Genomic DNA, 14,883 nt, shown 5'->3' with positions numbered 1-14,883 from the left:
TAGAACGACGATGCCGACAGAACGCGCGGAATAAATTTCGTGGAACTAATTAACCGCGCGCCTCATCCGCGTTCGTTAGCCCCCGGTAATTCAGAGCGGATCGATGCGAGGGCTAATTGCACTAATCGCGTACGCTTATGACGATTTACGGCATGACGTAAATACTGTTATATTCTTGAAGCAGCTTCCTGCGTTTGCGAATAACAAGTGCAAACTGAGAAATAAAATGCGAAAAATATTTTTAACATCACAAAAAATCGAGACTTTTTGTGTTAAATTTTCTATTTAAATTTATAGACTCTATTAAAAAAGAGAGAGAGATAATTTAGATATAATTATTTCTTCGTTCACGCATTTGTGAAATTTAAAACACATAAAAAGCTTCTCGTACGATAAGTAATCAAAGACAAAGTTTGTCGGAATATTCATAATTAAAATGATGTAAAGTCGCAAGCAGCTTCATGTGTACGTTTTTCAAATTACACATTACATTACGCGCTTTAGAAAATTAAATTTAATTAATGGACACACGTAACAAACTAATTATAGTTCTCTTCACGAGAACATGCAACAATATTTTGATAAATTAATTGGAAGATAATTAGAACACGCAAACATATTTTATTTTTACGCCGTTAAACATCTGACCAAAGATATAGATTGCTCTAATAAATGCAATTGATAATATTCTGATATCATTGATAAAAACTTGATTTTATTTAAATTGTTTCTCACTTCAAATAAGGCTGATAAATCGCTTTCATTGTTTGCAATTATATATAAAAATAAATCACGATGTATACAAGGCTACGAAGAAACGATCGATCGAAACAGATCCTCAAATTGCATCTTACATGAAGAGAAAAGTGACGAGAAATATTTTAATCGAAATATTTTATAATCGCGCGAACTTTTCTTTCACGAAATAACTGTCAACCATGAATAATGTTCCTCGATTTTATTGTCTATTCTACGATACAGGGATGTGACTTTTGCACAATATTATCCTTTATTCGCTTAGCAACGAATCACCGTAAAATCCTTGCGTAACGACTTGCGCCATTCCGTCATTTCATATTCGAATAACATCATGTTAATTAACACAAGATGCGACGATGACTGTATCAATTTTTCAATGATATAATTATTTCACAAAATCCAATATATTATTATCAATCTTATTAATATCGATAATTAAAATTTTCAATATTTTATTACTCATTAAACTATTTCAATTGTAAATACTAATATATTTTAATAATTATTTACAATGTATATTTATGATAATAATTCCATAGCATAAAACAAAAATATTATTTGTCATATTATGTTGTCAATTTGAATGCTTTTAAAAAATCATATAAGTTGCGCATTCAAAAATATTTCCAATTTCTGGCACGTATAAAAACAAATCTTCTTTCGTCTTTCAAAATATTCTAATATAAATTCAACAATCATCGATATAATTTGTGCGCTTCGCTCGAAGGGTGAATGTTCGCGATATCTTTTCGGTCTCGATGGTTGCTCTGTCAAAAGCCTCTCGTTGATCAGCGCGTCTCAGATCTCCTCTATTTTAAGCCTCGTTATATCTCTGACCTAACGAAACCCACAAGTACTCTGTTTTCGCGTGGCCTTTAAGAATCCTCTAAGCAACCTTAAAATCCAGTCTCAAAGTTCACCGGATTTTATTGATCCGAATCTATTTAAATCGGATTAAGTCGATCTCATCGATTGATATGTTAAAAATCTTCTCTCTCTTGCTCGCTAGACGATGCAGAAACGCGAGCTGATAAGCTGTTATGAAATCTCGATAATAAAACGGCGGATAAAACGACCATATCGAAAGAGTATGACGAGCCTCTCCGTTATACGTCCGTAAACTTACGGAAACGATAATGATCCGTGAAAGCGTATGACGCGTAAAGATGATATATATATAAGCATAAAAAAAGCCGTGCCCGTTTACGAGGAGCTAGAGGCGGATCTTGCGCGTTTCTTCTCGCCTTGCCTTCGATCAAAGTCTAGTTTGAATATTTCAAGGATTACTTGGCAAATTGTCGAACTTCAAAACGGTATATCAGACTGATGGTCGCGTAATTACAAACGAATATACGATCCATGATTTTCAAATTCGCAGATGTATTATTTATTCGTGATATACTAATCATGGGAAAAGAAGAAATTTGATCATTTTTGCAAATTATACAAACATCTCTATATTAATAGATATAAATTTAATATTTTCAAAATGCACAATTTTTTAAAATTAAAGAATGCTATATTTTATTCTATTTAATAAATATTTTTAATAAGTATTTTTAATAAAATGTGATTTATATCTCTCTTTGTTTGAATTGGAGTATTTTTGATAAATATCTGCAAAATTATTTTGTATTAAAAACAATAAAATTACTGAATTATTATGAAACTCTCTAAAATATATTTGTGATTAAAATACATTGTTAACAGCTGTTTAATAAACTGATATACGTATCGATCTGTGTACAATATTTGTGTTATTTTAAAGAATCTTAAATAACACACAAAAAGAACGATTCTTTTTAAAGCCCTCCTGAAACGACTTATTCGAGCGATAATAATCACAAAATTATCAGCGTGAAAAACCCTGCCCAACCGGTGTTTCACGTTTGCGTGATGATATATTTTTAACTTTTTACAAAGTGCATCGTGCAAAGATTTCACGGTTTGTAATTCGCAACGGCTACGAGGAGAAAAAATATCGCGAGAGAAATGTTTGCTGGAAACCCACTCGAATGCAGCCAACATTTGAGGCTGCAGTTGAAGCGGATGCTCGAGAAACGCTTTATGCGTTGTTAGTTTGCCTAAATTGAAGCTGCGATGAGTTTATTCAATTAAATTCGCCGTCATAACGGTGAATGGCTAATTCACCAGCAACGAGTCGACAACTCGCAGACTTGGAGAGACTAGTCACTTGCAAAGAAATACATGAAGGTAGAGTAAAACTTTTCACGGAATAATATATTTCATCGATGTCTTCTCTTCAATCATACGTAGGGCACAAGAGGCAGAAAAATTCCGACAATTTTTCCGGGATTCTTCCGATAACGGAAGGCCACGTCGTGGGAAATGCTATCCTCCCCAAAGTAATCACAATTTATGACCGGAACAGTTTCTCGAAATGCACTTCGCTATTGTACAATGTCCGCGTGGATTCAACTCGCGTTTGCTACATCGGTAAAACTTCGCCATGTGAGAATTGTCGCAGATTGCTGGCGCAGACAAGGCAATAAAACTCGAGCCGTCGTTTCCATGGGCATCCATGCGAATGTATAATAATTTTCCATATATTCTAGACTAAAAATATATCATAAGACATTTATGTAAATCAATTCAAAATAAACTCATATCATAATACTTGACGTAAGAATCATTTATTAATCTGTTATATAAAAAAATAAATAATTAAATAAATAATTAATAAATAATTAAAAAATAAATAATTAAAAATAAATATTAAAGTAAGAGAAGTAAATAAATTATCTAGCAGAAAAGAATCATATGATCGCGTGTCATATAATTCTTTTAAACTTTACTTTAATTAATTCAACAATTTTATATTCATCACTTCACAAACTGTCATAAAAACAAGATGATATAATTAAAGAATATAAAAAATCGCGAAGATTCAAAGCAGATAATTTTGCCGAGAGCAATACCGAGGAATCTAAAATTTACAACGATAAAGAAATATACGCGATTCGCTACATCTGGAAGGAATTTATTCGCGGTCTACCTCCCTTCCGCTCCTCGCACGAAAGGAACGTTTCACCGATACATTCCTTCTCGCCGTGATATAACTAACGGTGATCGGATCATTTTGACATGGCTTGCCGCGAAGCGAATTCTTTTACGTAATCTCACCGAATGCTCCGATATACACTTCCGGTGAAAACTCGGCCGCGAGCGTGATTTACCGCGTCCCTGTAACCGAACTTATCGTTGACCGAATAAGGGCCAAGAGGCTTTTTCCCGCCTTTGAAAAATTACGATCGCGATTTATGTTCCTCTACGAGCACCGTTCGGCGGATTTACGAGCTTATATAGCGGCGACGTGTAAGGGAAACATCGCATAAGATATTTTCTCTGGCAAAGAGAAAAGTTTCTGCCATAAATCCCCCTGCGTGGGAAGAAACGTTTTCAGAAATTCCGTCTCCACTCGCCAATTTTGCAGAGAACAAAGCTATTGCGCTATAAAAGCAAAAAGGGCTCTTCCTAAATTACATAATAAGAGCGCCATATCCCAATGACAGTAGTGATTTTGACCTAATTCTATAAAAATTCTCCCAATAAAAATAGTTACCATTGCATGCTTACAAATAATAAATTAATAATTTTCAAGTTATAAATATATGATCATTTAAGAACAAATTTCCATTATTTTTATTAATTAAAAAACATTGTTATATCCGGAAAAAATTTCTTTCTCTTATCAGATGCTAATAATTAGTGTCCAATTGCATAAGAATCGTGCGCTACAGTTTCATAACGCGAAAAATGTTAGCCGATACAGCCGGAAAAAATTAATAAAATGTCAAAATCATATGCTCGCATCGGAATTAAGAAAGATGCGTAATAAATAATTAAAACACTGTTATATCCGGGAAAAAGAATTCCTTTTTCTTATCAGATACTAATAATTGATGTCCGGTTGTATAAGAATCGTACGCTACAGTTTCATAATGCGAAAGATATTAGCAGATATATAATCGGTAATAGAAAGTAAAGTGTCGGCAAACTCGTGTGCTCGAGATGAGATTAAGAAAGATGTGTAACAAAGTTCGATGATATCGGACGGTTTTCGCTCACGAAACTCATTCGCTGTACATATTTGGTTAATGAACCGCCTGCACTTGCCGCCTTTTATGTTCGCGCAATTGGATTTATTGCACATATTCGCCACGCTCTCCTCTATTAAGCTATATATAAGGAGAACTTTCTTCAGTAAAAACCTAAAAGGTTGACTCGAATGTAATCTCTCTTGCAGAAACTTTGTAATATTTATATAAAAGTTTGAAAACAAGAAAAAAATTCTCCTATCGTTTAAATATTTTTATATATTTTTCTTGAACATCTTTAGACATAAAAATAAAAATATCTTTCATATTACAATTCCTAATATTCTCATTATATTTCTTTTAAGCCCATCTGTGAATATATTTAAATCACAAGCAACATAAATGCACATAAACATATATAAAGACATCATTGTTTACAATAAAATAAGTTTTTTATAGATATAAAATTATTCTGTAGATATGAAATTTATTCTATTAAAAAGGTGTTAATGTTATCTAACTTAAATATTATCGATTATATATTTAAATAAACTAAGTGTTCTGTATATATTTTATTGTAATGTTCTATCTTGTGTTCATCATACAAAATACAAGGCACATTTTGATGTTTCAAAGATTATCGGGGTCGTGAATCGAAAAGATAATAGCAGTAAAAGTTCAGTGACCTAGCCTAGCTCATTGTCGTACATAAAATCTCAGTCGTGCGGGCTCGATCACGTAGCATGCATTATTACATTGCGGTCAAACAAAAGAAGGATGCAGAGAAAGTGAGATCCGATATTTTACGTTGTAAAGTGCAAGTCGACTAGTAAACAGAGAATTTATGTTATGAGTAATTAAATAAAATAAATGTCATTTTACGTTCACCTATGACATTATAACGGGGAGAAAAAATAATTTTGTTGCAATAAAAATATATTAATGAATAAAATAAAATAATAAAATAAAATATTAATAATAAAATATTAATGCTCAATTTTACTGCGCAGGAAAAATAATTTCGTAAAGAGCATAAAAAGTGGAAAACACATTAATAAATAAAATAAAATATTAATATATAATAAAATAAAATACTCTTTAAAAGAAAAGATATAAAATTATATCGTCTAAGATATAATATTTAGATTAAATAATATAATTAATATATTTTTAATGATAAATTTCATATTTAAAGAATAACATTATTTTGTTTTAAATAATTATCAGTCTTATATACTTGTGCACCAAGTTTATAGCCGAGATTAAATGTGAAAGAGCATCCGTGGGCGCTTGCCCCGGGACTAAACACTTCAACTTCCTGAAAACTTCAACAAACGTTGTTATTGCGGAAGTTAATCCCCCGTCACAGTAGATGATAAACAACATTGTACGTCTGTAAGTAAGTTTGTAACTTCCGCTGTCTTTCCTACCGTATTTACCAATCTCCCGCGTTTGGAGACGACATTACATCATTTTCTATAAACTTTGTTAGACATTCGTAGCCATTTATCATTTGACACACTTTATCAGTTCCAGATAGTTAAATACGTGAAACAAAATATAAAGTCTTAGCAACGCAAAATCTCTATAAACAACGACTAATAATAATCAACAATCAATTATATGTGTATATTTTTTACATCTCTCAAAAAATATATAACTAAATATTTAATTAAATCTTATCAGTGTTAAAAGATAAACAGCTTCTTCATTTCTTAAAAAGCATGAATAGGTAAGAAAATATTTTCTTAAAGATTATTCAAATTATTAGGATAAAAAAAAGATAAAAACACTCATCGTCTCTCGAACTTATCGAAGGTAGATATCTCGATAATTTTACGCGTAAGTTAAAAATAGGTGATGAGTAAAAAATCTCGAAAAATCGGAAATGCTTTCGAATGTAGATCGAATCAGTCATAATCCCCGAGTAGAATTTATTATTATGTTAAAGCGTAGGTCAGCCAAGGGAAACTCATGAGAATTCATGAGTTCATATAAGCGCGAATGAGTAACTTAATCTTCTAATTATCTCATCACGTCAAAGTAATTTAAAACGGTGTTGACGTCACTTACTCTTTTGTCTAGCTGTCAAAAGCGTAACGAGAGATAAAACGCCACATTTACTGTTTTACAAGATTGAATTACAAATTTTCTAATTATTTATTTTTTTTACGCTGGTTAATCTTCTCGCTTATTACAGTCTATTTAATTATCATTTGATGAAACTGATAAAATAAAAGATACAAATATGAATTTATAACCAAAAAAGAAAGCTTTCTTTCGACCTTAACACACTTCTATTTACTTTACGGCGACTCGCATCGCGGCACGTTTTTAATTAATTGCCGATTTAATTTACAGCAAGATAAACATGTAAGCTAGCGTATCGACACTACTTTTTTGCGCTTCTATTTTTACGAGAAAGTTTGAAATCAACATACACACGAGATACGAGTAATTCGATCCTTCTCAGAAAGTTCACCCGTAAAAATTGCGACGCGACGAATTCAACGAATCCGTTAAGTTGACCCGTTTCCGCAAAATGCACCACGATGCATGGGTAGGTAAGTATTATAGATACGTGCTATATGTGCGTCTCACAAGATGCGAAGAAAAAATGGTGTCGTCGAATAAGAAAGACGAAAGACAGCGCGCGAGATAGAGACAAACTTATAGTCGTAACGCTCGAAGAACTTGCGAAACCCAAGAACTTTGGTGCGCCACCACCCCCGCATTTACGTGCGACGTGTACAAAGCTCTTCCTCTTCCCTCCCCGTCTTTCTCGCATTCATTTCCATTCATTTCCATTTGTCGGCACTATCCGCCAAGACGAGAAGAGCGGAAAATCGAGGAACAAAGACGGATCGCCGAGAGTTAACCATCGAATTGGGCCATCTCTGTCGAGTAAAAGATTCTAAGGCGTGAAAATTTTTCGCGAAGATAAAAAGAAAATCGTCTACGAAAGAATCGTGGCATAATAAAGTTAGTTTAATAAAGTCGTGAATAATAAAGTTATGCGGCAAAAAGTTATATAAAACAGCAATAGAAATAGATCATGAATATTAAATGACGTCATCCTTCTATTCTTTCCAACCGGAAATGTGAGTAAATTTTCATAAAAGAATAACTAACTTTTTCATTTATCTAACTTTATATATACATGTAAAATTATTATTTTCCTTAGCTCAATATTGTTACGCGTAATACGTAAAAAAAAATCATATCTTTTATTAACTAAATTTCACTTAATGTTTCACTAAATATAATTTTAATTATTAGAATATTTAATTTTATATAAAATAATAAAATATATAACATTTAACAAGTTAATTTCGCGAGTAGAAATAATAAATGGATTTGATTTGATTAAATTAACCTTGTCGCATGTCTTTTGAAAGCTATATTTGCACGTCCTATTAATAAAATTGTGCTGCGTTAAATAAAACCGCGATGAAGTCCTCCCCTTCCTCCTCCCTTCTCTGCAAAAATACTGCTTCCGTTGACGACACATTTCTACTCCAATTGGCAGCACGAGGGTTGATAATGACATGTATTCGATATCTGGCAATGAAGAGAAACAAAGCTTTCTCAGGGAAAGCATAACGAAGATTATAGATTTCCTATTAATTCATTTTACTCGCGCGCGCGTTGGAACTTTTAATTATATTAAAGAGTTATAAACTTTCTAATAATAAATATTTTATAACTTTCTAATAATAAAAGAAAAAATTAAATTGTACTCTACTCGGTAAAAAGAGATTCGTGTACTAAAAGGAACTCTGGTTTCTAATGTACCGTAAAAATGATATCTATAAAAACGGTATCGTCGACATGAACGGAAGGATCCCTTTTGTTTAGACGTTATCCACACCGGAAATTACGATGTGGCTACCTGCCCGCCCGATACGGTGCTTCCTGTGTTGCGATATTTTGCTGCTTCGTCGCATCTTGCCGCTTCATTTCATCTTTTTTACTCTATTTCATATAAAATTGTTAACCCGAAACATGTTCGTATGAAAAAATGTTTATAATAATTTTGCATATTTTATGTGTCATCGTAGCATATTTAAAATAATTCTCTCTTTTTTTTCTCGGTTTTAAAAAATTAAATGTTTCTCATTCAAATATTTATACAATTTTGTATTAAATTTTGTATTGTAATTTCGTATTAAATATTTTGTCCTATGCAAATGCACAAAATATTTTAATAATTAAGTTTATCGATTCTAGAATATTATAAAACGAGCACTATTTAGAGTTTCTATTATATAATAAAAAAAAATATATATATATATATATATATATATAATTATGTACATAAATATATATATTAAATATATAATTATGCACATATATAATTATTAAAATTATTAAGAAAAATTAATTCTCCTATATTAATGTATCAGATTTATTCTAGTTTGAAGTAAACTAAAGTTTCCTCTTTTAAAAATCCCTGTGTAAGATAATTCGCGCGACTATATTCTGTGCATGTAAAAAAGACGCGAAAAAAATGCATACGTCAAAGGACCCATACGATGCCCCTTTGTCGGACGTTGCATGTAACGATCTCTCTCTCCTAACAGCGCTTTATCTTTTATATTAAAAGTACTTCGTCCCGGACGAGAATAGTGCGGAACCGCTATCGATCGATCATTCGTGCTGTGCCTTCTTTTTTCTGTGTAAAAATTTAAAAAAATCACACATGCATATATTCGTACCATGCAACTATTCGCGAAAACGATCCTAGAACAAGATAAACTTTCTACAAGATAAACGCACGCATGTCGTAGAAAAGTGCTCGAATTCACGACGAAGAAAAACTACGAGGTTCTTTCCAATGGATATTCCGGCTAAAAGAGTTTATAACTGTCGACGTACTCTTACGATGAAGGAAAAATACGACGGGAAATATCAGATGCAAGCATGAAAAAGCGCACGGTGGACATGTAACTGTAACGCGATAAGAATATTTTATGCATACGAGGAAAACCGCTGGAAAATTGTAAATAATTCAAACGATAAAGAGTACAAAAATTTTCCTTGTCTTTTTTATCTTCTTATTTTATTTTCTGATTTTCAAGGATGTTTGTAAAGATCTTTTTTTAAATTTAATTATTTTTATAAATTTGCATGTAAACAAATAAATGACTGTACGTAACATATAATTGACGATGAATAACTTCTTCTAAGCGAACAAAAGCGCATTGTCACAAAGTTACAATGTTCTCCCCGAGTAAAGCATTCTCATTCGCTTATTGGGCCATTTGTTCCCAATGCGCTACTAGATTCGACTTCAACTCAATTTCAATGAGTCTACTAATTGTCGGTTACTCAATTAGACGACAAGTTTCGTCTGCGATCGCGTAAAGTTTCGAAAGTGAATTTGGCGTGTATAGAACAAACTTTTTAAAGTAAAGACAAAAGAAAGACGAAAACTAGAATTTTCTGTTCAGATTTTAAATTTTTAAATAAAATAAAAACATGACTCTCGAAAATATAATAAGTATAATATCCCAGTTGTACGTTTTTTTAAGTTCTTTTCGTTTTCAACATTCGGAAAAAAAATTATGTTTCGAAGTTACAGCATTAAATTAGCGAGAATTTTGTATATGTAGATAGTATGTATATGAAAATTTACAATTCGGTTGCCAGAGGGGGAATGCGACATTCGTAAGCTGCTTAAATCGAGTACTTTTGCGAAACAGGAGCGCTTTAAAGCCTCCCTCGTGTTCTTTCTCCATGTTTTCGCACGAAAGTACTCGACGCGATGGTATTACTTGCTCATGTAAATTCATTGCAACTAAAAATATATTATATGGTCGTTGAAATCTCGCGAATACGAGATTGCCAAGTAGCTAACAACGTAGAACGAGCGTCCAAGTTATTAAATGCGACATTTTGTACCTTTTTTCTCCCTATCTCTCTCTCTCTTTTTCTAAAGTAATCCTTAAAACTACGCGACTATTTTAATTTACTATTTTCTTCAATACGTAAATAATATTCTCTTTTATCCCCATACATCATACATTTATTATTTAATAAATAATTTCTTAGCAAAATAATATTTGATGTATTTTTGTTATTTTATGATATTTAGGTATAAAAATTCCAATAAAATAGTATAAAAAATGCCCATCATTATCGAAAAAAAATTAACACAAAATTATTATAGGATCTGATTGTATCTTGTCATTTACAACCGCAGGTCTTTTTGTTGTAAAGTTTTTTGTCATTTATGTGCGTTTTATCATCATTTTGTCGGCGTAGGCAAACAATAATCGTAAATAAAATCTACACTTAACAGGAAACGCGACAGTAAAACGACGATGCTATCTGTTGAATGTGTACATTGCGGTTGTAGTTTTTATTTTCCTGTTAAAATAGATGGAACAAAAACAGCCACAAACGCGAGCAAATGCATTCTATGCATTGCATGTAGGGCGTAATTTTCGACATGATATTATGATTCATGAATAATGCACCGGTATCCAAAAGTGGAACTAATGAAAAATTGATAGGTTTTATAATATTTTGTAATTTTATGCAAAACATGAATTTCCAGAGTGTTCTAACTTTTTCTCGACCTGCTTTTCATCTACCATCACGAGCGCCAATCACGAGCCTCGATTCCACAGATCTCGAATGTATATTTTAATTTTACATTTTATTTTCTGTGCCTCGTTATCTGCATTAATTGGGGATATAATCAATTACACAAGCCTCGAACAAAAATACGAACGTCCACAATAGCCACGTGGAAACAACGAGTGATCGACGCGGCAATATTTCGCGTGCTCGCGCGAATAATTGTTACGAGCACGCTTTTTTTCATTTATCATCGTCGTCATCGTCGTCACCGTCACTGACATGTAGCACCTGCAGAGATGCAATTTCCGGATTCGCGATTACACATGCTAACGCGATAGCGCGGTTAACGACTTGCGCGTAATTGGCCAGGCTCGTCAGGACGATAATGCGAGAGCAAGTTTTAACCGGGTAAGTGGATCATGGGTTCCGTGGATAGAGCCATTAACAATTAACTGTGTCATTATAGTTAACGCACGCGTCATCTCTTCACCCGTTAGACCGGAGCATTATCCAAATTCCAGTTACGGCGTAAAATCCTTTTTGCTATTCGGGATAGCTGCTAAAATTATCCGTGATGCGCGAATAATTATGCAGGCAAAAATAAAATGTTTCAAAAATGTCTCTTATAATATATTAAAGTGCGATAATTCCTCTTGCATGTGTTTAATTTTAAATTATTCTCAATTAATTTAATTTATACAAATTATTTATATTTTAATATTTTAATAATCACATAAATTTATACATCTTGTTAAAAAATTTAATATGTAAAAATTAAATATGTGAGACAGAGAGAGTTTCATTGATAAAGCAGAGATTATCTTTTTATGATTTGTAATAATTTTTAAACACAGAAAACACGTCATTTTAAAATGAATGAATGTGATAGAAAAATATTCTCTTCAAATTTCAATAAAATAATGATTTATCCAACAATATTTCTTCGTTGCGAGATTAATATCTCGCCCTCTTTCTGAACGCATGCCTTGTGAAGAGAGAACGCGTCCTATCAATCGGAGAACGTTTGCCAATAATTCTGAAAATTGTTCACTCACCTCCTTCCAGTACAAACTTGAATCACGAATGTCCAAAGAATCCCTTAATTCTCATCGGCGATGCTTCACTGGCGAACGTACACGTGGCCACACTCGCGTCTGAGAAGCTTCTCGCGTGCACAAAGACGTTGATGCTCTGAATGGGGCATGCCACGTGATGAGGATCGTGTACGCGGAGTTAATTTTGATACATGCGTTACATGCAGTCCGAAGGACGCCCCCTCGACGAGCTCGCTCGCTCGACAAAAGAAAGCTTACGATCATCGAGCTCAGCATCATAGATATGTCGGTGCAGTCGGGAGACTCAAAGCGATACTCTATCCTCACAATCAGTACACGTGCGAGGAGAGATAAAAAGAGAGCACGTGATATCATTTTTGCCCTCCGAAATAAAAATTTTCAAATCATTATCAGAAATACAGTTGGGTTTTGTCACTTTTTATTTATTTTTATGATTTTATTTTTTTATTATATTTATTCTTTATTATTATTATTATTATTACTCATTTGCGAGATTTTTGAGAAAGTAGCGAAGGGAACATGATAAGATATCGCTTTCGAAGGAATCTAGTTTATATAAATTCCTATTATAAATTTCTCTCTCCCTCCTATCTAATATAATCGATTTCTATTATTCACCGAATGGATAATTTATTTCTCACGCATACAATGCAAATTTTTCTTGACTAAAGGCGATGCTCTCGGCGATTAGGACAAGCGACATAGGCACCGTACGCGGCGTCCGGTTTCGTCCGTCGTTATCTGGTGTCACGTTGAACGTGCCGCAAAAAAGGAGAGAGAGAAACAGCTCTTTGGCGCGCGACTTATCTCGGTCCTCCGCCTCTTTTGACGTTACCGAATATTTCCTCGCGGCGTAATCTTTAACGGGGCCATTTTGATAAGGCCCGATATCCTCAATCCTCGAAGAGCGAAATACACGTGAAGGAATCGCTAAGAGCATTTACCGGAACGTGACTCGAATTTTATCATCGAGAGGCTCGCACCTGCCGTCTGTGCAAACAGCAACGATATCGTTGGACGAATTGCAAGAGAATAAACGAGAAGGACGATTTTTATGACTGAAAAATGGAAGACCCGGTGCAGAAAAAAGTGCACTTCAAATATGAAAAGTATTCATATGCAAAACAGATTTTACAAATTATAAACTTTTATCCCACTCTTGCGCGAAAAAATCCCTCAAACTTCACTCCATCTTTTAAATAAAATTAAAAATTAAAACTAAGATTAAAAATTGAAACTATACTCCTTAACAAGAAAAGAACAAAGATACGACGCGATCGATACATTATTAATTTCTATTTTTAATGAAAAAAGAAATTATAAAAATAGTGACGCTTTGAATCTATTTTGCCCTTTTTCAGGGAAAGAGAAAGGAGAGAAAGAGCAAAGTGACGGAGAAAAATCGCGCGCCAGGTGCAGGAACGTACGATAACGGATCGGCTTCAGGATCGCGTTACATTTTTTTTTCACGGCTGTCAATAAGGGCGCTGTCAAATAAATCCATTTCGCCGCGATAAAAGGGCGAGAGCTGACGTTGAATGGAGATGATGTTTCGCTGAATCGACTTCGATGAGACGCAACGATCGCGATAATTCCGTCAATCCAGCGATTGCGGGGGAAAAAGAAAAAAGAAAAGCGATGGAGAATGAATTCGAAGAGCGGAGTGGTTTAATAGGATAATTCGATGTAACTGAGGATTCAATGGCCTCCGGGCTATTAACTTTCGTTAACGGGCACGGACCCTGTCAAGCGTGCCGTGACATGTGCGCTCCTTCCTTTCCGGTGGAAGCGTATCATTTTTGAAACGTTTGTTTAATTATCGAATGGGGTGGTGGTTTTTACGTCAAACGAAAAATTGCCCGCTATCGGCGATTCGCCGACGAAATGAACTCGTATCATTGGTGATACAATTTATACATCCCGCGGCGTGACCTGTGCAATGATTTAATTACATTTATTGCTCGTCGAAGCAAATTGAATAAATATGCCCCGCGCGTTTATTATCGAGTAATAATACTTTGTAAAGAAAAATAATGAAATTATTATTAAAGCTTGTAATGAAAATATCTGGAAACATTCGTATCACAAAATAAATAATACGACCGATATGCTACGATTAATTATCAAAATAAATTAATTTAATTATGAAAATACTATTTATATAATAAAGACATGAGGTATAAAAATTTAACGTTTAATGAAATAATTCAATCTTTTTTACAAAAGAGAAGAGAGAGAAACTAAAGAGTATTTTCCGAAAAGAAAAAATTACAAGAAAAAAATTTTTAATTCGAACTGGAATTTTCTGGGAAATGCTTTGTGTCGCCATAGGAGGAGCTCTGGCATACTTTACTTAATAGCATATGCAAGAGTGTATTGCGCTAACGTGTTCACCTACGCTT

General features: G+C 33.4%; 1 protein-coding gene across 11 annotated transcripts in view; it reads right to left on the bottom strand.

Moving 5' to 3' along the window:
- The window catches only part of Raskol (Ras GTPase-activating protein raskol), a 281,119-nt gene that overhangs the window by 96,336 nt on the left and 169,900 nt on the right, over positions 1–14,883 (bottom strand). For 2 of the 11 annotated variants that reach the window (XM_083099968.1, XM_083099970.1), the window contains exon 2: positions 12,461–12,596. The exons of the other annotated variants lie outside the window; for them this stretch is intronic. The gene's annotated coding sequence lies outside the window, so the exon portion shown is untranslated. The remainder of the gene's footprint in view (positions 1–12,460; positions 12,597–14,883) is intronic. 11 annotated transcript variants of the gene reach the window in all.

The sequence above is a fragment of the Camponotus vicinus genome, unplaced genomic scaffold (genome assembly GCF_025532165.1).
Source record: "Camponotus vicinus isolate PSW18456_S1 unplaced genomic scaffold, iyCamVici1.0 SCAF_5, whole genome shotgun sequence".
Classification (NCBI taxonomy): domain Eukaryota; kingdom Metazoa; phylum Arthropoda; class Insecta; order Hymenoptera; family Formicidae; genus Camponotus; species Camponotus vicinus.
Note: the sequence above shows the minus strand (reverse complement) of the source record. Positions and strands in the feature narration are given on the sequence as shown.